The 21,764-nt window shown below is 45.9% G+C and overlaps 1 pseudogene; it reads left to right on the top strand.

The window, feature by feature from the left end:
- The first annotated feature begins 3,741 nt into the window (after positions 1 to 3,741).
- The window catches only part of LOC145389617 (small ribosomal subunit protein uS10m-like), a 40,368-nt pseudogene continuing 22,345 nt past the window's right edge, over positions 3,742 to 21,764 (top strand).

Genomic DNA, 21,764 nt, shown 5'->3' with positions numbered 1-21,764 from the left:
ATAGGTAGGTCCTGTTACACAAGCCTGGGCAGTTTAGATCCATTCTCGGTCATCCAAGGTTCCAAGCTTTGCCAATCTGCTATCAGTGGAAGCTTGGAAGTGAGAGGAAAATTTGCCTTTTACAGTGTTTTGATACAAATACTGCTTGTTGACATGTTTATTATTTAGGGTTGCTACACTCTCATCTTAAATGTCAGGACCAACATGCCTAGCCCCAGGCTCCTACGCTGCTCATGGGGCAACGTAGGATTGGATGATGGATGCTATACTCATGTTTCCCTACAATTTGTGTGCAATCACTAATCAGAGTTACAAGTTTGTGGACATGGATGCAATATCAGTGACATTTCTGGGGGATATTTATGTTTCTATTACAACAAATGAGCATTAGTATATGTCATGTGAATTTGTATGTGTGTGTTATGGCAGGATTATTGATTAATCTAATGGGATTATTTTGAATTTTGTCCAACTGCCTCGAGGCAACCGCTCCACATCCACTGCACAGTGGTGAACAGTATTTGATCTGAGAACGCACATGACTTTAGTATATTGTGGCCATCTGCTCGTCAGTGAAGAACTCACGTACTCTGTACGTAGAAGCACCCTTTGCAAGGGATTTAACATAAGCTGTCCAGCTTAGATTGGGGTTTAGAGTAACACCTAGGATATCAATTGTAGTGGATATGAGAATATTGACATCATTTAAAATTATGAGAGAGTCTGAGGGATTCTTTCTGTTGAAGAAATTAATGTACTTAGTTTTCTGAGCATTAAATGAAACCAAATTTTTCTTTTTCCCCCATTAATTTTAAATAAGGTCATGGTTCTGAGAAATTGCTGTGTTTATTTGAGAGTTTATATCAAATTGTGTAAAGGAGGTAATAAATGTGAAAGAACTGTGACGGGTCGAGTCATCAGCATAAGAATGTATTGGGTTGTGCATGACAGATAGGTCATTAATATGAATGAGAAAGAGGGTTTGTGCCAAGCCTGATACATGAGGTAAGTCAATATTTATATGTGAAACTGAGAATACCATCTACCATGACCTGTATTTTTCTGTTATGAAGGTAAGTCTAAATTACTGTAGTGGAAGCAGTGAACTCTATTTTTTCTCTCTCCCCTCCCATCTTACTACTCTTTCCCCCCTCTTATTTCCTCTTTCTCTGCCCCCTCCTTCCATTTTCCCTTATTCCAAGTCCAATTCTCCTCCATTCATTCTCCGTTCTTGGTTTTCAGACCTTCTCTCCCAACATTCCTCTGCTGTCCCTATATACACTGATGGTTCAAAAACTCCTGCTGGCATTGGATTCGCGATACTCTTTCCTGACACTTTATCATTTTAGCCTTCCTACCTATGCAGGTGTTCTAACAGCAGAGTTATATGCCCTCTTGTTTGCGTTACGGTATATTTGTCGTGCCTCCTCCTCCTCATTTGTGATATTCTCTGATTCATATAGTGCTCTAACCCTTCTTCAGTCACCTTTTGCGTCTCAGCCTCTAGTTCTTCGTATCTTGGAATGGTTGTTCTGTATCTCCTCTCGTCGTAAAAGAGTCCAGTTCTGTTGGGTCCCGGGACATGTGGGTGTCGTGGGCAATGAACGTGCTGATCAGTTGGCTCGTATGGGAGTTACCAGGGATGTCTCTCCTTCCTTCCTCACTCCAGTCTCTGACCTTCTTCCTGCTCTGTCATCCTTCCTTCAGCACCGGTGGCTGTCTTGTCACTAATAACAAACTACGTGTTGTTTAACCGTTTATTTCTCCATGGTTGACCCTTTGCCACCGTAATAGGAGGTGGGAGACGGCTTTAGCTCGCCTTAGAATTGGTCATACTCGACTTACCCACTCTTATTTGATGTCTGGTGGTCGCCCTCCCTTTTGTACTCGTTGCAATACCATTCTTTCTGTACGCCATATTCTCCTTGATTGTCCACTCTACACACTACAGCGACGTGTTGCATTTCCATTTTTGTCTCGCCTCCAACGTCCTCCCGTTCTTGCAGACTTTCTCCGAGAGTCCTCGTATTTTTCCCTCCATAATATCCTGTCCTTCCTTACCTCTGTTGGTCTTCTTTCCGACATCTAATTCTGTTCCTTATTTCAATAGCCCCATCTGTGATATGATATACTCCTTCCATTGATCCATTTCTTCCGGCCCACCTAACGTACACAATTTGTAGCCGATGATCCGGCTTTGTGCTGGATTTTGGCACTAGGTTCCTATCGTTCTTCTGCCTCCTCCTCTTCTAGCAACCGCCCCTTTCCCTTTTGCAATCCCCCCCTTTCCCTTTTGCTGCCCCCCTCTCTATCTCTTCCTTTCTCTCTTACTACCCCCACTCACTTTTATTGAACCCCACCCCCTTTCTCGTACTGCCTCTCACTAAACTCCCTTCTCTCCAACTAACCCTCTTTCTTGTACTGCCTCTCACTAAACTCCTCTCTTACTATCCTCTCTTTCTCGAACTGCCTCTCACCAAACTCCCTTCTCTCCAACTAACCCTCTTCCTTGTACTGCCTCTCACAAAACTCCCTTCTCTTACTATCCTCTCTTTCTCGAACTGCCTCTCACTAAACTCCCTTCTCACTCTCACTATCCTCTCTTTCTCGTACTGCCTCTCACTATCCTCTCTTTCTCGTACTGCCTCTCACTATCCTCTCTTTCTCGTACTGCCTCTCACTATCCTTTCACTCCCTCACTATCCCCTCTTTCTCGTACTGCCTCTCACTAAGCTCCCTTCACTGTTTTACTATTGTCTCTCATACTTCCGCTCACTAAACTCCCTTGTCTCTTACTGTCCTCTCTTTCTCATACTGCCTCTCACTAAACTCCTTTCGCTTACTGTCCCCCCCCCTCTCTCTCTCTCTCTTTTGCTGCCCCCTCCTCTACTTACTGAACCCCCACTTCTTTCTCTTATCACCTCCTCGCTGCTCCCCCCAGTCTTTTACTGCCTCTATCACTGCCTCCCCCCCTCTTGCCTATCTTTCATACTACCCTCCCATCTCACTCAGTCCCACCTCTCTCACTCACTGTCCCCTGCTCTCACTGCCCATCCTTCTCCCTCACTGCCCCTCCCTTCTCCCCCTCCTGTCCCCCCCCCTCTCTCTCTCCTCATCTGCCTCCTTTTCTCCCCTTCTCCATCTCACCCCTTCCTCTCTCTCTCTCTCCACTCTTCCTGCCTCTCTTTCTGTTTTCCATCTCCCTCTCTCTCTCTCTCCACTTCCTCCCCCCCACCTCTTCCTCCCTTTCTCTTTCTCACCCTCTTCCTATGTCTCTCCCTCTTCCTATGTCTCTCCCTCTTCCTCCCCTGCCCGTCTCCTTCCACTGCCGAGCACCAGAGGGCACACACATACACATGAGGTACTGAATAAGGGGTCTGGGAAGAGGGACAAGGGAATAGGACATCAATGGGCCTCTCGGCGTTGTCCAGATGACCACTCTGTATCCGACCTTTGTGTCTCAGGGTGCCGCTCGGCGGAATGCTGAAGCACTTACGCCAGTTCCCTCAATTATTGAGGTGCTTTAGCTCGGAGGAGACCTTGTTGATTATCAACTGGTGCCCGAGATCTGATCAAGGAGCGGTGGCCCAGTTGACATGTTGCCCAAGATCAGATTGAAGACAGCCCAGGACACCTATTGGACAAGATCAGACTAGACTGCCCAGGTAACTTGTTGGCTTAGATCAGATCAAAGACAGCCCAGGGAACCAATGGATGATCAAAAACGGCTCAGGATGCGTAATGGACGAGATCAGACTGTCAGCCCAGGTAATATGCTGGCTGAAATCAGATCGAAAACGGCCTAGGTGACCTGTTGGCTGAGATGAGATCGAGGATTCAGGAGATGTTGGCCGAGATGAAATGGGAGAAAATGGAGTTCCCCCGAGCTAAGCCCTGTATTGGACTATATAGCCCCGCTAGGGTTACAGGCGGGAGCTACCCCTCCCGGCGCGGCAGCCCGGGCGAAGCTCGAACTTGCAATCCCCCGATTACAAGTCCAACGCGCTACCATTGTGCTACCGCGCCCCCCAGTTGTTGGCTGAGATGAGATAAAGGATGGTCCAGGGGACCTGTTGGCTGATACCATTTTCCTTCCACTGCCTCTCTCCTTTTTCCCACTCCATCTGGCTCCCTTTCTTTGTCCCCTCTCACCCACTTCCTCTGCCTGTCTCTATCCCCCCGTCTGAACTGGTAATATATATTGAGTTCGGTGTTTCTGAGAATTTTTATAAGCAGCCATATTCAGTGCTACTTACCTTTTCGGCCAGGTTAAGATGAAGAGTATATTGTTAAATTGTAACTGACAAAAGTACAAAATAAATTGATGCATACAAAATGGTTTTTCTGTGTCATAAGTACTGGTGTATAGCCAACATGTTACTTCATGAGAAAGGGAGAGAAGGGGAAGGAAGAAGGGAGGGGGGAGAGAAGTGCGGAGGGGTAGGAAGAGGAGAAAAGAGGGGAGGGGGGAGAGAAGTGCGGAGAAGGAAGAGGGGGAATGAGGAGAGGAGGGGGAAGAAGGGGAAGAGGGAGGGGAGGGGGAATGAGGAGCGGAGGAGGAGGGGGATGACAAGGGGAGGAAGGAGGGGGAGGGGGGAATGGAGGAGGGAGAGAAGAACGGAGGGGAAGGGGAGAGGAGCGGAGGTGGGAGAGGGAAGGAGGAGGGGAGGGAGAGGGGGAGGGAAGGGGGGATGAGAAGGGGAAGGGAAGGGGGGATGAGAAGGGGAAGGAGGGGAGGGGGAGGGAAGGGGGGATGAGAAGGGGAAGGAGGGAAGGGGGATGAGAAGGGGAAGGAGGGGAGGGGGAGGGAAGGGGAGATGAGAAGGGGAAGGAGAGGAGGGGGAGGGAAGGGGGGATGAGAAGGGGAAGGAGGGGAGGGGGAGGGAAGGGGGATGAGAAGGGGAAGGAGAGGAGGGGGAGGGGGATGAGAAGGGGAAGGAGAGGAGGGGGAGGGAAGGGGGGATGAGAAGGGGAAGGAGGGGAGGGGGAGGGAAGGGGGGATGAGGAGGGGGAGGGAAGGGGGGATGAGAAGGGGAAGGAGGGGAGGGGGAGGGAAGGGGGATGAGAAGGGGAAGGGGGGATGAGAAGGGGAAGGAGGGGAGGGGGAGGGAAGGGGGGATGAGAAGGGGAGGGAAGGGGAGATGAGAAGGGGAAGGAGGGGAGGGGGAGGGAAGGGGGGATGAGAAGGGGAAGGAGAGGAGGGGGGAGAGAAGTGCGGAGAGGACAGGAGGGGAGGGGGAGGAAAGGGGGGGATAAGAAGGGGAGGAGGAGAAGAGGAGGAAGGAGGGGGAGGGGGGAATGGAGGAGGGGAGAAGGGGGAGGGGGTAGGAGGAGGGGAGGGAGAGGAGGAGGAGGAGGGAAGGGGGGATGAGAAGGGGAAGGAGAGGAGGGGGAGGGAAGGGGGGATGAGAAGGGGAAGGAGAGGAGGGGGAGGGAAGGGGGGATGAGAAGGGGAAGGAGAGGAGGGGGAGGGAAGGGGGGATGAGAAGGGGAAGGAGGGGAGGGGGAGGGAAGGGGGGATGAGAAGGGGAAGGAGGGGAGGAGGAGGGAAGGGGGGATGAGAAGGGGAAGGAGAGGAGGGGGAGGTGAGAAGGGGAAGGAGAGGAGGGGGAGGGAAGGGGGGATGAGAAGGGGAAGGAGAGGAGGGGGAGAGAAGGGGGGATGAGAAGGGGAAGGAGGGGAGGGGGAGGGAAGGGGGGATGAGGAGGGGGAGGGGATGAGAAGGGGAAGGAGGGGAGGGGGGATGAAAAGGGGAAGGAGGGGAGGGGGAGGGAAGGGGGGATGAGAAGGGGAAGGAGGGGAGGGGGGAGAGAAATGCGGAGGGGAAGGAAGAGGGGAAAGGAGGAGAGGGGGAGGAAAGGAGGGGATGAGAAGGGGAAGGAGGAGGGGAGGGGGGAGAGAAGTGCGGAGGGGAAGGAAGAGGGGAAAGGAGGGGAGGGGGAGGGGGAATGAGGAGCGGAGGGGGAGGAAAGGGGGGGATGAGAAGAGGAGGAGGAGGAGGGAGGGGAAGGGGGGAATGGAAGAGGGAGAGAAGAGCGGAGGGGAAGGGGAGAGGAGCGGAGGTGGGAGAGGGGAGAAGGGGGAGGGGGTAGGGAGAGGAGAGGGGAGGAGGAGGAGGAGGAGGGAAGGGGAAATGAAAGGAAAGGAGGGGGAGGGAAGGGGGGATGAGAAGGGGTTGGAGGAGGAAAGGAAGGAGGTGGGGGGGAAGAAAAAGAGGAGCAGGAGACGTAGGATGGGGACTTGGGGAGAAGGAATGATACGGAGGACGAGGTGAGGGAAAAAGAGAGGAGGATGACGGTCACCTTGCACAAAATCGTGGTGAAAATCAGCGGTTTGGAGGCCGATTTTGAGGCAAAAAACAGAAAATCGGCCATATCTCGAAAACGGTGCATTTTAGAGCAAAATGGAGCGAATAGGTCGCCCCTTTTTATAACCTGGACCTACTTTTTCCTTCCCGATCGACTGAGCAAGGTTTCATCAACCTACCTCTCAAGGGGAAATAGGTAATAGGCAATTTTGGTTAAAAATGATTTTTTGACGTAAATATCTTACAGATTCGTCTCAAAATGAAACAGGTAGTAGATCTATGCATTACCTATCGAACCCAATTAATAAATATGCCAACACCAATTGGGTTCAATAGGCACAAATGGGAAAAATATTGGAACAAAAACATGAATTTGTGACGTAAATATATAATATATTCGTCTCAAAATGAAATACCCAACAGATTAAGGCATTACCTATCGAATCCAAGCAATAAATATGCTAAAAACAACGGCGTTCAATAGGAACAAATAGGTGAAAGCCTTCATACAAAAAAGTATACGGTTTTTCATACCCCCTTCCATACAATACTTGCGTAATATCGGTGTTTGTGTGAGTGGATGTGTGTGTGTCGTGCACATATTCATGTACACATAATGATCCATGTGCATATGCATGTGTATGTACGTCATGTGCACATAATGATCAATTAACTTGTTACGTATGTATGTCATGTGCACATCATCCATTAAGTACACAATTGTAGTAGTTGTTGTTCCCGAGGCAGTCTGGCCGAACGGCCCCCGAGTCCCTTAGGAAGGCCATGGCCGAGACCGGGCTTTCCCACAGAGCTCTCCAAGAGTGTATGTTGTGTTGTTGGCGTAGGTGATTGTATGCAATGCAGTCTTCCATAATGTGCTTAATAGTATGGGGTGCTGTGTTGCATCCTGGACAGGCATCAGCGACGGAGTCATCCAGCCCCTTATGGTAGTTTAAGAGGGCTGGATGGTGCCCACATCTCAGCCTGGCCAGGTGGACCATGTCCTCACGAGGAAGATAGGATTCAGAAGGGTGGATGTCAGGAGCCCGTGCATGCAGCTGTGTATTGTCTTTAAGAGACTGAATGGAGCGGCGAGTGATATGAGTGTGGATATGCTTCTGGAAGCTGGTTTGCGGTGGGCGAGAGGGGAGAGATGACAGTATTTGTGTATGGTATCGTGTGCTGGGTGTAGTTTTGATGTTCCTTGGTGTGGTTGGATGTGCTGCCATGTACTGTAGTGGATGTTGTAGGTTTGTGGAGACTGCAGCAAGAAACTGGGTGCCTCTGTCCAGGTGATCCTTGACTTTGAGGACTTTGGTTTCTTGATGTAGGTGGTCTGTGGGTGTGGTAGCTGTGCAGCATGTGATTATTTTTAGGGCCTTGTTCTGTATGGTCTGTAGAGTGTTGTAGTGTGTTTTGGTGAGGTTAGAAGCCCAGGCAGGGCTTGCATAATTCATCACTGTACGTATGTATTGTTTGTATACTGTGGTGGTGGTTTCTTTGTTGTGTCCGAATGTTGTATGGGCAAGTGACCTCGAGGCATCAAGAAACCAAAGTCCTTTAATGTTTGTGATGTGTTGTTTAAATGACATTGATGTATTGTATGTTAAGCCGGGTACACACACGCGAACAGAACACCGTATCGTAACAAGGCCGTGTTGAGCGACGAAGATTCGGGGAACAAGGTGTGGAAATGATGAGTCCGTAACCGAACCTCGTCGAGTCGCGAACTGTCATGCGTCCCACCTCTAACAGTCGGAGTCAGTCCGTGTTTGGAGGTTGTTCACACAATGGCAAGTTTACCTGTCGCAGCTGCCGCGTATATTTATATACATTATCATACAGTGAAGAGGAGAAAGGAAAGAAAATGGGGGCAGTCACAGTGGTACATTACTCTAAAAACCTGTGTCATATATTTTTGTTTAGGGACCAGCCTCATACTGATTACTGAGCAGACTCGGCGTAGCGGCTGTACCCAGTTGATAGGTGTCGGACACACGTCCTGTCCACACATTGCATAACCTCACCCTGCAACATCCTTTGATGCGACGCGCAAAAACCGACAATTGGTGTATCGGCAACGAAGCTCAACGCATAACATATGTTCGCTCGGGTGTTACCAGTGACGTTACGAGGTCCCGTCCACATAGGCGTTTTTGTTACACGACGGGGTTACGTTACGATGTTCTGTTCGCGTGTGTGTACCCGCTTTACACCAAGGATTTTGTGTGTGTGTGTGTGGTAGGGGAGTGTTGTTTATGGTGAGGTGTGGCATGTGACTGTTCTGTTGTCCAGTTTGTGAGAAGCGTCACTGTAGATTTGGCTGGGGCTAGTTTGAGCCTGTTTGTGGTGAACCATTCGTGTAGTGTTGAGGTAAGGTTGAAAGATGTGTGCAGCTGTGTTTGCGTTTTGGTGCGTATTGTTATATCATCTGCATAGCATGCTATTTGTATCTGTGGTGTGTGGGGTGTGGGTACGCCGTGCATGTATAGGTTAAAGAGTGTACGGGTCAGAAGACTGACCGGCAAATGTTACGTGTGCACATCTGCCTGCTAAGTAGTTTGCCAGCCATCGTTTTCTTACTGTGCATGTTTGAGTATTTTGTTTGTGAGGTTGTGGCGGGGATGGCATCAAAAGCTTTGCTAATGTCTAGTGAGATTAGGCTTGTTCTGTGTGGTGGCCTAGCTGAATTCATGCCATCGAAAACTCTCTGTGTAAGGTCTGTAAGAAGGGTGTTTGTGGAGTGTAGTGGCCTAAAGCCATGATGTGACTGGGCTAGGGGAATGTGAGGTGTGACTTGTTGTAGTGTCAGTCGTTCAGTGACTTAAGAAGGGGTGCAGAGGAGTGTGATGGGGCGATGTGACGAGGGTAACGTGGGGTCTTTGTTGGGTTTAGGGTTAGTGATGATATTGCCATGCTTCAAGATGTTGGGTATTATGTTGTATGAGTAGCTGTTGTTTGATATGTTGGCGAGTGCTTGTATGCCTTGTGGTCATAGGTGTTTAAGGAGAATGTTGCTTATGTTGTCTGGTCCACCGGCAGATGAGTGCTTGAGGTTGTTAATGACGTGCTTCGTCTGGTTATAAGTGAAAGGTGCGTAGTTTGAGTTTGTGGGGAACTGTCGCTTACGTCGGATGATACGCCGGTCTTTGGGATGGTGGTTTAGATGGCTGCCTTGTGAAAAGTGATTGATGACAGTGCTTGTTGTTTGAGGGTATGGTGTCTCTTTGTTGTGATGACAGCGTGTGATTGTGTGGTGTTGCTGTTGGAAAGTGTGATGCTGTTTAGTGTTTCGTAGACTTTGCTGATGTTTTGCGGTCAAGTGTTTGGAGGTAATTTTTAGTTTAGTGCTTGCTGTTCTGATATTTTATTGTTTATTTGAGTGTTGAGTTCTTGCGTACACATGTATCCATGGCATGTGCACATAATGATCCATTAACTCTACATCTATATGTATGTATAAGTATATAGTGTTATGTGCACATACCAATCCATCAACATTGGTTACACATGTATGTGTCATGTGCATACGATCCATTAATTTTAGTAATGTATGTATGTCATGTGTACACAATGATCCCTTACCTTTGGTTATGTCTGTATGTATGTGTCATGTGCACATGACCCTTACCTTTGGTTACGTATATATGTATGTATGCAAGAATGTATGCATGTATGTAATCATGTATCTATGAATGTATGTGTGTTGTCATATGCACATAACGATCGAATGACAAGTAACTCTGCATCCAATTGATACCACAGTGATTCGGGGCTTTGAACTTCCGCCAATTACACGTTAATTGAAGCAATCATAGCAACACTGGCATGCAGGACCAGCAGTCGTGGATCAGATGCGAGGGAGTACACGTGATCCCCACATCCTCCGTAAATTTACGTCGTGGCAAGTAGCAGTGGTACCATTTGGAAACATGGTTACCGATAGTGAAGGAGACCTTGTCTGTCACAAATATTTTGACAGTCATTACCTACGCTTGTGCGCTAATCTAGTGAACATCAGTGAGTGTCTAGAGCTGAAATATGGTTTGATATTACTAGTCGTAACATCTAACAGTGTGTGTGGCTAATTTGTGTGTGTTTTGTTTTCTATTTTTACACCAGTCATGATAAGTCATTATGTCACGCTCAAGACCACGGGCGTTGACTGACCAGCAGTTGGAGGATATGGTCAATAGTACCATTTTCCCTTAGGAAATTATAATGGAACCCCTAGATAGCCACGATATTGACACGGATGGTGAAGAACCGGAGACTGTGATACAATGTACTGAAGATGTGGGAGATACAAGTACGTCTGACTCGTGTTATAGTGACGCCACAAAAGGCACCTCCTAATGTTAGTGTGATACCACAAGAGGCAGTGCCAGTCCCCTCAATGTCCGTGAGTGGCTCAGCAGTGCCAGGCTGTGGGTGTGGTAGCCGTGCAGCGTGTGAGTATTTTTAGGGCCTTGTTCTGTATGGTCTGTAGAGTGTTGTAGTGTGTTTTGGTGAGGTTAGAAGCCCAGGCAGGGCTTGCATAATTCATCACTGTACGTATGTATTGTTTGTATACTGTGGTGATGGTTTCTTTGTTGTGTCCGAATGTTGTATGGGCAAGTGACCTCGAGGCATTGAGTCTTAGTGTTATTTTAATGTTTGTGATGTGTTGTTTAAATGACATTGATGTACTGTATGTTAAGCCGGGTACACACACGCGAACAGAACACCGTATCGTAACAATGCCGTGTTGGGCGACGAATATACGGGTAACAAGGAGTGGAAATGATGAGTCTGTAACCGAACCTCGTCGCGTCGCGAACTGTCATGCGTCCCACCTCAAACAGTCGGAGTCAGTCCGTGTTTGGAAGTTGTTCTCACAATGGCAAGTTTACCGGTCGCAGCTGCCGCGTATATTTATATACATTATCATACAGTGAAGGGGAGAAAGGAAAGAAAATGGGGGCAGTCACAGTGGTACATTACTCTAAAAACCTGTGTTATATATTTTTGTTTAGGGACCAGCCTCATACTGATTACTGAGCAGACTCGGTGTAGCGGCTGTACCCAGTTGATAGGTGGCGGACACACGTCCCGTCCACACATTGCGTAACCTCACCCTGTAACATCCTTTGATGCGACGCGCAAAAACCGACAATTGGTGGATCGGCAGCGAAGCTCAACGCATAACATATATGTTCGCTCGGGTGTTACCAGTGACGTTACGAGGTCCCGTCCACATAGGCGTTTTTGTTACACGACGGGGTTAAGTTACGATGTTCTGTTCGCGTGTGAGTACCCGCTTTACACCAAGGATTTTGTGTGTGTGTGTGTGTGTGGTAGGGGAGTGTTGTTTATGGTGAGGTGTGGGATGTGACAGTTCTGCTGTGCAGTTTGTGAGAAGAGTCACTGTAGATTTGCCTGGGGCTAGTTTGAGCCTGTTTGTGGTGAACCATTCGTGTAGTGTGCTGAGGTAAGGTTGAATGATGTGTGCAGCTGTGTTTGCGTTTTGGTGCGTATTGTTATATCATCTGCATAGCAAGCTATGTGTATCTGTGGTGCGTGGGGTGTGGGTACGTCGTGTATGTATAGCTTAAAGAGTGTACGGGTCAGAAGACTGACCGGCAAATGTTACGTGTGCACATCTGCCTGCTAAGTAGTTTGCCAGCCATCGTTTTCTTATTGTGCATGTTTGAGTATTTTGTTTGTGAGGCTGTGGCGGGGGATGGCATCAAAAGCTTTGCTAATGTCTAGTGTGATTAGGATTGTTCTGTGTGGTGGCCTAGCTGAATTCATGCCATCGAAAACTCTCTGTGTAAGGTCTGTAAGAAGGGTGTTTGTGGAGTGTAGTGGCCTAAAGCCATGATGTGACTGGGCTAATGGAATGTGAGGTGTGACTTGTTGTACTATCAGTCGTTCAGTGACTAAAGAAGGGGTGCAGAGGAGTGTGATGGGGCGATGTGACGAGGGTAACGTAGGGTCTTTGTTGGGTTTAGGGTTAGTGATGATATTGCCATGGTTCAAGATGTTGGGTATTATGTTGTGAGTAGCTGTTGTTTGATATGTTGGCGAGTGCTTGTATGCCTTGTGGTCATAGGTGTTTAAGGTGAATGTTGCTTATGTTGTCTGGTCCACCGGCAGATGAGTGCTTGAGGTTGTTAGTGACGTGCTTCGTCTGGTTATAAGTGAAAGGTGCGTAGTCTGAGTTTGTGGGGAACTGTCGCTTACGTCGGATGATACGTCGGTCTTTGGGACGGTGGTTTAGATGGCTGACTTGTGAAAAGTGATTGATGACAGTGCTTGTTGTTTGAGGGTATGGTGTCTCTTTGTTGTGATGACAGCGTGTGATTGTGTGGTGTTGCTGTTGGAAAGTGTGATGCTGTTTAGTGTTTCGTAGACTTTGCTGATGTTTGTTTTCCGGTCAAGTGTTTGGAGGTAATTTTTCCAGTTTAGTGCTTGCTGTTCTGATATTTTATTGTTTATTTGAGTGTTGAGTTCTTGCGTACACATGTATCCATGGCATGTGCACATAATGATCCATTAACTCTACATCTATATGTATGTATAGGTATATAGTGTTATGTGCACATACCAATCCATCAACATTGGTTACACATGTATGTATGTGTCATGTGCATACGATCCATTAATTTTAGTAATGAATGTATGTCATGTGTACACAATGATCCCTTACCCTTGGTTATGTCTGTATGTATGTGTCATGTGCACATCATCCCTTACCTTGGGTTACGTATATATGTATGTATGCAAAAATGTATGCATGTATGTAATCATGTATCTATGAATGTATGTGTGTTGTCATATGCACATAACGATCGAATGACAAGTACTCTGCATCCAATTGATACCACAGTGATTCGGGGCTTTGAACATCCGCCAATAACACGTTAATTGAAGCATTCATAGCGACACTGCCTGGCATGTAGGACCACCAGTCGTTGATCAGATGCGAGGGAGTACACGTGATCCCCAAATCCTCCGTAAATTTACGTCGTGGCAAGTAGCAGTGGTACCATTTGGAAACAGGGTTACCGATAGTGAAGGAGACCTTGTCTGTCACAAATATTTTGACAGTCATTACCTACGCTTGTGTGCTAATCTACTGAACATCAGTGAGTGTCTAGAGCTGAAATATGGTTTGATATTACTAGTCGTAACATCTAACAGTGTGTGTGGCTAATTTGCGTGTGTTTTGTTTTCTATTTTTACACCAGTCACGATAAGTCATTATGTCACGCTCAAGACCACGGGCGTTGACTGACCAGCAGTTGGAGGATATGGTCAATAGTACCATTTTCCCTTAGGAAATTATAATGGAACCCCTAGATAGCCACGATATTGACACGGATGGTGAAGAACCGGAGACTGTGATACAATGTACTGAAAATGTGGGAGATACAGGTACGTCTGACTCGTGTTATAGTGACGCCACAAAAGGCACCTCCTAATGTTAGTGTGATACCACAAGAGGCAGTGCCAGTCCCCTCAATGTCCGTGAGTGGCTCAGCAGTGCCAGGCTGTGGGTGTGGTAGCTGTGCAGCGTGTGAGTATTTTTAGGGCCTTGTTCTGTATGGTCTGTAGAGTGTTGTAGTGTGTTTTGGTGAGGTTAGAAGCCCAGGCAGGGCTTGCATAATTCATCACTGTACGTATGTATTGTTTGTATACTGTGGTGATGGTTTCTTTGTTGTGTCCGAATGTTGTATGGGCAAGTGACCTCCAGGCACTGAGTCTTGGTGTTACTTTAATGTTTGTGATGTGTTGTTTAAATGACACTGATGTACTGTATGTTAAGCCGGGTACACACACGCGAACAGAACACCGTATCGTAACAAGGCCGTGTTGGGCAACGAAGATAGGGGTAACAAGGTGTGGAAATGATGAGTTCGTAACCGAACCTCGTCGCGTCATTAGCTGTCATGCGTCCCACCTCTAACAGTCGGAGTCAGTCCGTGTTTGGAGGTTGTTCACACAATGGCAAGTTTACCTGTCGCAGCTGCCGCGTATATTTATATACATTATCATACAGTGAAGAGGAGAAAGGAAAGAAAATGGGGGCAGTCACAGTGGTACATTACTCTAAAAACCTGTTATATATATTTTTGTTTAGGGACCAGCCTCATACTGATTACTGAGCAGACTCGGCGTAGCGGCTGTACCCAGTTGATAGGTGTCGGACACACGTCCCGTCCACACATTGCGTAACCTCACCCTGTAACATCGTTTGATGCGACGCGCAAAAACCGACAATTGGTGGATCGGCAGCGAAGCTCAACGCATAACATATATGTTCGCTCGGGTGTCACCAGTGACGTTACGAGGTCCCGTTCACACAGGCGTTTTTGTTACACGACGGGGTTACGTTACGATGTTCTGTTCGCGTGTGTGTACCCGCTTTACACCAAGGATTTTGTGTGTGTGTGTGTGGTAGGGGAGTGTTGTTTATGGTGAGGTGTGGCATGTGAATGTTATGCTGTCCAGTTTGAGAGAAGCGTCACTGTAGATTTGGCTGGGGCTAGTTTGAGCCTGTTTGTGGTGAACCATTCGTGTAGTGTGTTGAGGTAAGGTTGAATGATGTGTGCAGCTGTGTTTGCGTTTTGGTGCGTATTGTTATATCATCTGCATAGCAAGCTATGTGTATCTGTGGTGCGTGGGGTGTGGGTACGTCGTGTATGTATAGCTTAAAGAGTGTACGGGTCAGAAGACTGACCGGCAAATGTTACGTGTGCACATCTGCCTGCTAAGTAGTTTGCCAGCCATCGTTTTCTTATTGTGCATGTTTGAGTATTTTGTTTGTGAGGCTGTGGCGGGGATGGCATCAAAAGCTTTGCTAATGTCTAGTGTGATTAGGATTGTTCTGTGTGGTGGCCTAGCTGAATTCATGCCATCGAAAACTCTCTGTGTAAGGTCTGTAAGAAGGGTGTTTGTGGAGTGTAGTGGCCTAAAGCCATGATGTGACTGGGCTAGGGAATGTGAGGTGTGACTAGTTGTAGTGTCAGTCGTTCAGTGACTTAAGAAGGGGTGCAGAGGAGTGTGATGGGGCGATGTGACGAGGGTAACGTAGGGTCTTTGTTGGGTTTAGGGTTAGTGATGATATTGCCATGCTTCAAGATGTTGGGTATTATGTTGTATGAGTAGCTGTTGTTTGATATGTTGGTGAGTGCTTGTATGCCTTGTGGTCATAGGTGTTTAAGGTGAATGTTGCTTATGTTGTCTGGTCCACCGGCAGATGAGTGCTTGAGGTTGTTAATGACGTGCTTCGTCTGGTTATAAGTGAAAGGTGCGTAGTCTGAGTTTGTGGGGAACTGTCGCTTACGTCGGATGATACGCCGGTCTTTGGGATGGTGGTTTAGATGGCTGACTTGTGAAAAGTGATTGATGACAGTGCTTGTTCTTTGAGGGTATGGTGTCTCTTTGTTGTGATGACAGCGTGTGATTGTGTGGTGTTGCTGTTGGAAAGTGTGATGCTGTTTAGTGTTTCGTCGACTTTGCTGATGTTTTGCGGTCAAGTGTTTGGAGGTAATTTTTCCAGTTTTGTGCTTGCTGTTCTGATATTTTATTGTTTATTTGAGTGTTGAGGTCTTGCATTTGTATTTGTTGTACGGTGTCTTGTGTATGGAGTGTTGGGGAGTGTCGTAGTGTGTCCCGTTGTTTGATGAGGCCTTGAATTTCTGGTGTGAAGTACACATGTATCCATGGCATGTGCACATAATGATCCATTAACTCTACGTCTGTATGTATGTATATAGTGTTACGTGCACATGATCCAATAACTCTGGTTATTTATGTACCGTATGTATAATTGTATGCCATGTGCACATACCAATCCATCAACATTGGTTACACATGTATGTATGTGTCATGTGCATACGATCCATTAATTTTAGTAATGTATGTATGTCATGTGTACACAATGATCCCTTACCTTTGGTTATGTCTGTATGTATGTGTCATGTGCACATCATCCCTTACCTTGGGTTACGTATATATGTATGTATGCAAGAATGTATGCATGTATGTAATCATGTATCTATGAATGTATGTGTGTTGTCATATGCACATAACGATCGAATGACAAGTACTCTGGATCCAATGGATACCACAGTGATTCGGGGCTTTGAACTTCCGCCAATAACACGTTAATTGAAGCATTCATAGCGACACTGCCTGGCATGTAGGACCAGCAGTCCTGGAGCAGATGCGAGGGAGTACACGTGATCCCCACATCCTCCGTAAATTTACGTCGTGGCAAGTAGCAGTGGTACCATTTGGAAACAGGGTTACCGATAGTGAAGGAGACCTTGTCTGTCACAAATATTTTGACAGTCATTACCTACGCTTGTGTGCTAATCTAGTGAACATCAGTGAGTGTCTAGAGCTGAAATATGGTTTGATATTACTAGTCGTAACATCTAACAGTGTGTGTGGCTAATTTGCGTGTGTTTTGTTTTCTATTTTTACACCAGTCACGATAAGTCATTATGTCACGCTCAAGACCACGGGCGTTGACTGACCAGCAGTTGGAGGATATGGTCAATAGTACCATTTTCCCTTAGGAAATTATAATGGAACCCCTCGATAGCCACGATATTGACACGGATGGTGAAGAACCGGAGACTGTGATACAATGTACTGAAAATGTGGGAGATACAAGTACGTCTGACTCGTGTTATAGTGACGCCACAAAAGGCACCTCCTAATGTTAGTGTGATACCACAAGAGGCGGTGCCAGTCCCCTCAATGTCCGTGAGTGGCTCAGCAGTGCCAGGCTGTGGGTGTGGTAGCTGTGCAGCGTGTGAGTATTTTTAGGGCCTTGTTCTGTATGGTCTGTAGAGTGTTGTAGTGTGTTTTGGTGAGGTTAGAAGCCCAGGCAGGGCTTGCATAATTCATCACTGTACGTATGTATTGTTTGTATACTGTGGTGATGGTTTCTTTGTTGTGTCCGAATGTTGTATGGGCAAGTGACCTCCAGGCACTGAGTCTTGGTGTTACTTTAATGTTTGTGATGTGTTGTTTAAATGACACTGATGTACTGTATGTTAAGCCGGGTACACACACGCGAACAGAACACCGTATCGTAACAAGGCCGTGTTGGGCAACGAAGATAGGGGTAACAAGGTGTGGAAATGATGAGTTCGTAACCGAACCTCGTCGCGTCATTAGCTGTCATGCGTCCCACCTCTAACAGTCGGAGTCAGTCCGTGTTGGAGGTTGTTCTCACAATGGCAAGTTTACCTGTCGCAGCTGCCGCGTATATTTATATACATTATCATACAGTGAAGAGGAGAAAGGAAAGAAAATGGGGGCAGTCACAGTGGTACATTACTCTAAAAACCTGTGTTATATATTTTTGTTTAGGGACCAGCCTCATACTGATTACTGAGCAGACTCGGCGTAGCGGCTGTACCCAGTTGATAGGTGTCGGACACACGTCCCGTCCACACATTGCGTAACCTCACCCTGTAACATCGTTTGATGCGACGCGCAAAAACCGACAATTGGTGGATCGGTAGCGAAGCTCAACGCATAACATATATGTTCGCTCGGTTGTTACCAGTGACGTTACGAGGTCCCGTCCACATAGGCGTTTTTGTTACACGACGGGGTTAAGTTACGATGTTCTGTTCGCGTGTGTACCCGGCTTTACACCAAGGATTTTGTGTGTGTGTGTGTGTGGTAGGGGAGTGTTGTTTGTGGTGAGGTGTGGGATGTGAATGTTCTGCTGTCCAGTTTGTGAGAAGAGTCACTGTAGATTTGGCTGGGGCTAGTTTGAGCCTGTTTGTGGTGAACCATTCGTGCAGTGTGTTGAGGTAAGGTTGAATGATGTGTGCAGCTGTGTTTGCGTTTTGGTGCGTACGTGTTATATCATCTGCATAGCAAGCTATGTGTATCTGTGGTGTGTAGGGTGCGGGTACGTCGTGTATGTATAGGTTAAAGAGTGTACGGGTCAGAAGACTGACCGGCAAATGTTACGTGTGCACATCTGCCTGCTAAGTAGTTTGCCAGCCATCGTTTTCTTATTGTGCATGTTTGAGTATTTTGTTTGTGAGGTTGTGGCGGGGGATGGCATCAAAAGCTCTGCTAATGTCTAGTGTGATTAGGATTGTTCTGTGTGGTGGCCTAGCTGAATTCATGCCATCGAAAACTCTCTGTGTAAGGTCTGTAAGAAGGGTGTTTGTGGAGTGTAGTGGCCTAAAGCCATGATGTGACTGGGCTAGGGGAATGTAAGGTGTGACTTGTTGTACTATCAGTCGTTCAGTGACTTAAGAAGGGGTGCAGAGGAGTGTGATGGGGCGATGTGACGAGGGTAACGTGGAGTCTTTGCTGGGTTTAGGGTTAGTGATGATATTGCCATGCTTCAAGATGTTGGGTATTATGTTGTGTGAGTAGCTGTTGTTTGATATGTTGGCGAGTGCTTGTATGCCTTGTGGTCATAGGTGTTTAAGGTGAATGTTGCTTATGTTGTCTGGTCCACCGGCAGATGAGTGCTTGAGGTTGTTAATGACGTGCTTCGTCTGGTTATAAGTGAAAGGTGCGTAGTCTGAGTTTGTGGGGAACTGTCGCTTACGTCGGATGATACGCCGGTCTTTGGGATGGTGGTTTAGATGGCTGACTTGTGAAAAGTGATTGATGACAGTGCTTGTTGTTTGAGGGTATGGTGTCTCTTTGTTGTGGTTACGTATATATGTATGTATGCAAGAATGTATGCATGTATGTAATCATGTATCTATGAATGTGTATGTAGTTTTACCGATAAGAAAATAGAAAAATATACATATATGTAATATGTGTACTCGCTGCAGAGAGTATCGGTGCACTGTGGGTCCGATGTCAGCCGGAATGATTCGACCATGTGGCAGTGATAGCCCGTTAAGACCTGTATATATTATAACATTTACGGCCATTGCCTACTCATTATGAAGGACATAAGAGGTATCTGATATAGCAGTTATCTATCGTCAGAGATCCCTGCGTGTGAGAGGACAGAATCGCAATTTCCAGTTTCCTTTGTTCAGTGTGTCATAATATTTAACCCATATTCTGCACCGATACTTTCTGGAGCGAGTGTACATGTTGTAATGACACAATACACATGTATCAATAAATTCACATACAAAATGCATTACAGTACATAACATATATATGTATCATTAGCATAAACCTGAAAACGCACGTACAATAAATGCCAACTATCATTCACTCAGGGTAGATGGCTGCGTTCGCTGGACAGCCATGTTGACATTCCATGATTGTTCAACAAGGGTTAATTGGGGCCTTGTTGCCCCTAATTCATAATGCAATACAAATGACTCCAATTCCACTAATCTGTTATAGTTCCTGTTTAGAATTTAGTCCAAACTAGTACTAATGGCACCATTTCTTTACTAGTTTTTGGTAAATATATCAAGGATGTCTTATATTTACATTTCCATATGGTTTAATTTGTACTGATAAAATGTAGTCTTGTATTTTTGGTATAATTTTCTTCCCTAGGGTTAACTCTGGTTAGCCTATGTATGTATGTATGTCATGTGCACATGATCCATTACCTATGGTTACGTGTATACCTATGTATGCATGTACGTAGTGTCATGTGCACATAATCCATTCCCATTATGTATGTATCTATCTATGTGTCATGTGCACATAATGATCCCTTGACTTCGGTTGTCTCTATATATGCATGTACGTATTTATATGTAGTCATGTGCATATGATCCAATAACTTTATGTACGTATGTACGAACCGCACATAATGATCCACTGACTGATTACGTCTGTATGTATCTAAGTAGTGTATAACGATCCATTACCCCTGGTTAGGTATGTATGTACGTATGCAGTCATGTGCACATAATCCATTACTTTGGGTTACTTATGTCATGTGCATATGACCTTTGGTTACGTACATATGTACGTAAATATGTATGTATGTAGTCATGTACACTTAGTGATCCATTACCTTTGGCCACGTATGTATGTATGTGGGTAGGTAGGTAGGTAGTCATTGTACATAACGATCCATTACCTTTGGTTACGAAGGAATGTATACTGTATATGTATGTAGTGTCATGTGCACATAAGCCATTAAGCTGATAAGGGCGATAACCTTATAACCTTATATTTGTCACTTTAGATAAGTACAAGCAATATGCGCAAATTAGACATCAGGAATGACTAATGAACTCAGTAATAGCTCACTGTGGCACGACGATAACAAGCCACTCCATTGGCCAGTTCTTGACGCCCATTACACACATAATTAACCGTAAAAAGTTATTTAAATGAAGCATGACAACAAATATTTCATTTCATAACACAGTTTGTATAGTTTTTAAGAATTACTACATTCAGACGAGAGTAAGCCAGCCTGAGTCAGACACGTAATGAGCTATGTTCCGAAACGGTAGCACGCTGGACCCCTGAGTGCAGAGCCACGACGCTACTCAGTTGTCAGTGAGATGTGCACCACAGCACGACGAGGTGATGGAGCGGGTGGCCTCGTGTCATCTGTCCGCAGTTGTACGTTGTCGTTTTTTAAAGGCTCCAACATGCTTGCATGTGTCGGCCTTGGTGACAAACATACATACATAACCAGTTAATTGACCATTATGCACACGTGACACTACATACATACATACGTAACCAAAGTTAATGGCTCATTATGTGCACATGACACTACATACATACATATACATACATGCATACGTAACCACACTACATACATACATATACATACATGCATACGTAACCACACTACATACATACATATACATACATGCATACGTAACTACACTACATACATACATACATACATGCATACGTAACCACACTACATACATACATATACATACATGCATACGTAACTACACTACATACATACATATACATACATGCATACGTAACTACACTACATACATACATATACATACATGCATACGTAACTACACTACATACATACATATACATACATGCATACGTAACCACACTACATACATACATATACATACATGCATACGTAACCACACTACATACATACATATACATACATGCATACGTAACTACACTACATACATACATATACATACGTAACCACACTACATACATACATATACATACATGCATACGTAACCACACTACATACATACATATACATACATGCATACGTAACTACACTACATACATACATATACATACATGCATACGTAACTACACTACATACATACATATACATACATGCATACGTAACCACACTACATACATACATATACATACATGCATACGTAACTACACTACATACATACATATACATACATGCATACGTAACTACACTACATACATACATATACATACATGCATACGTAACTACACTACATACATACATATACATACATGCATACGTAACTACACTACATACATACATACGTAACTACACTACATA

Source organism: Coenobita brevimanus, unplaced genomic scaffold (genome assembly GCF_032717465.1).
Source record: "Coenobita brevimanus isolate Jiangsu-jjx unplaced genomic scaffold, ASM3271746v2 jjx.HiC_scaffold_157, whole genome shotgun sequence".
In the NCBI taxonomy this organism is placed as follows: domain Eukaryota; kingdom Metazoa; phylum Arthropoda; class Malacostraca; order Decapoda; family Coenobitidae; genus Coenobita; species Coenobita brevimanus.
This window is presented reverse-complemented; position numbering and strand designations above follow the sequence as displayed.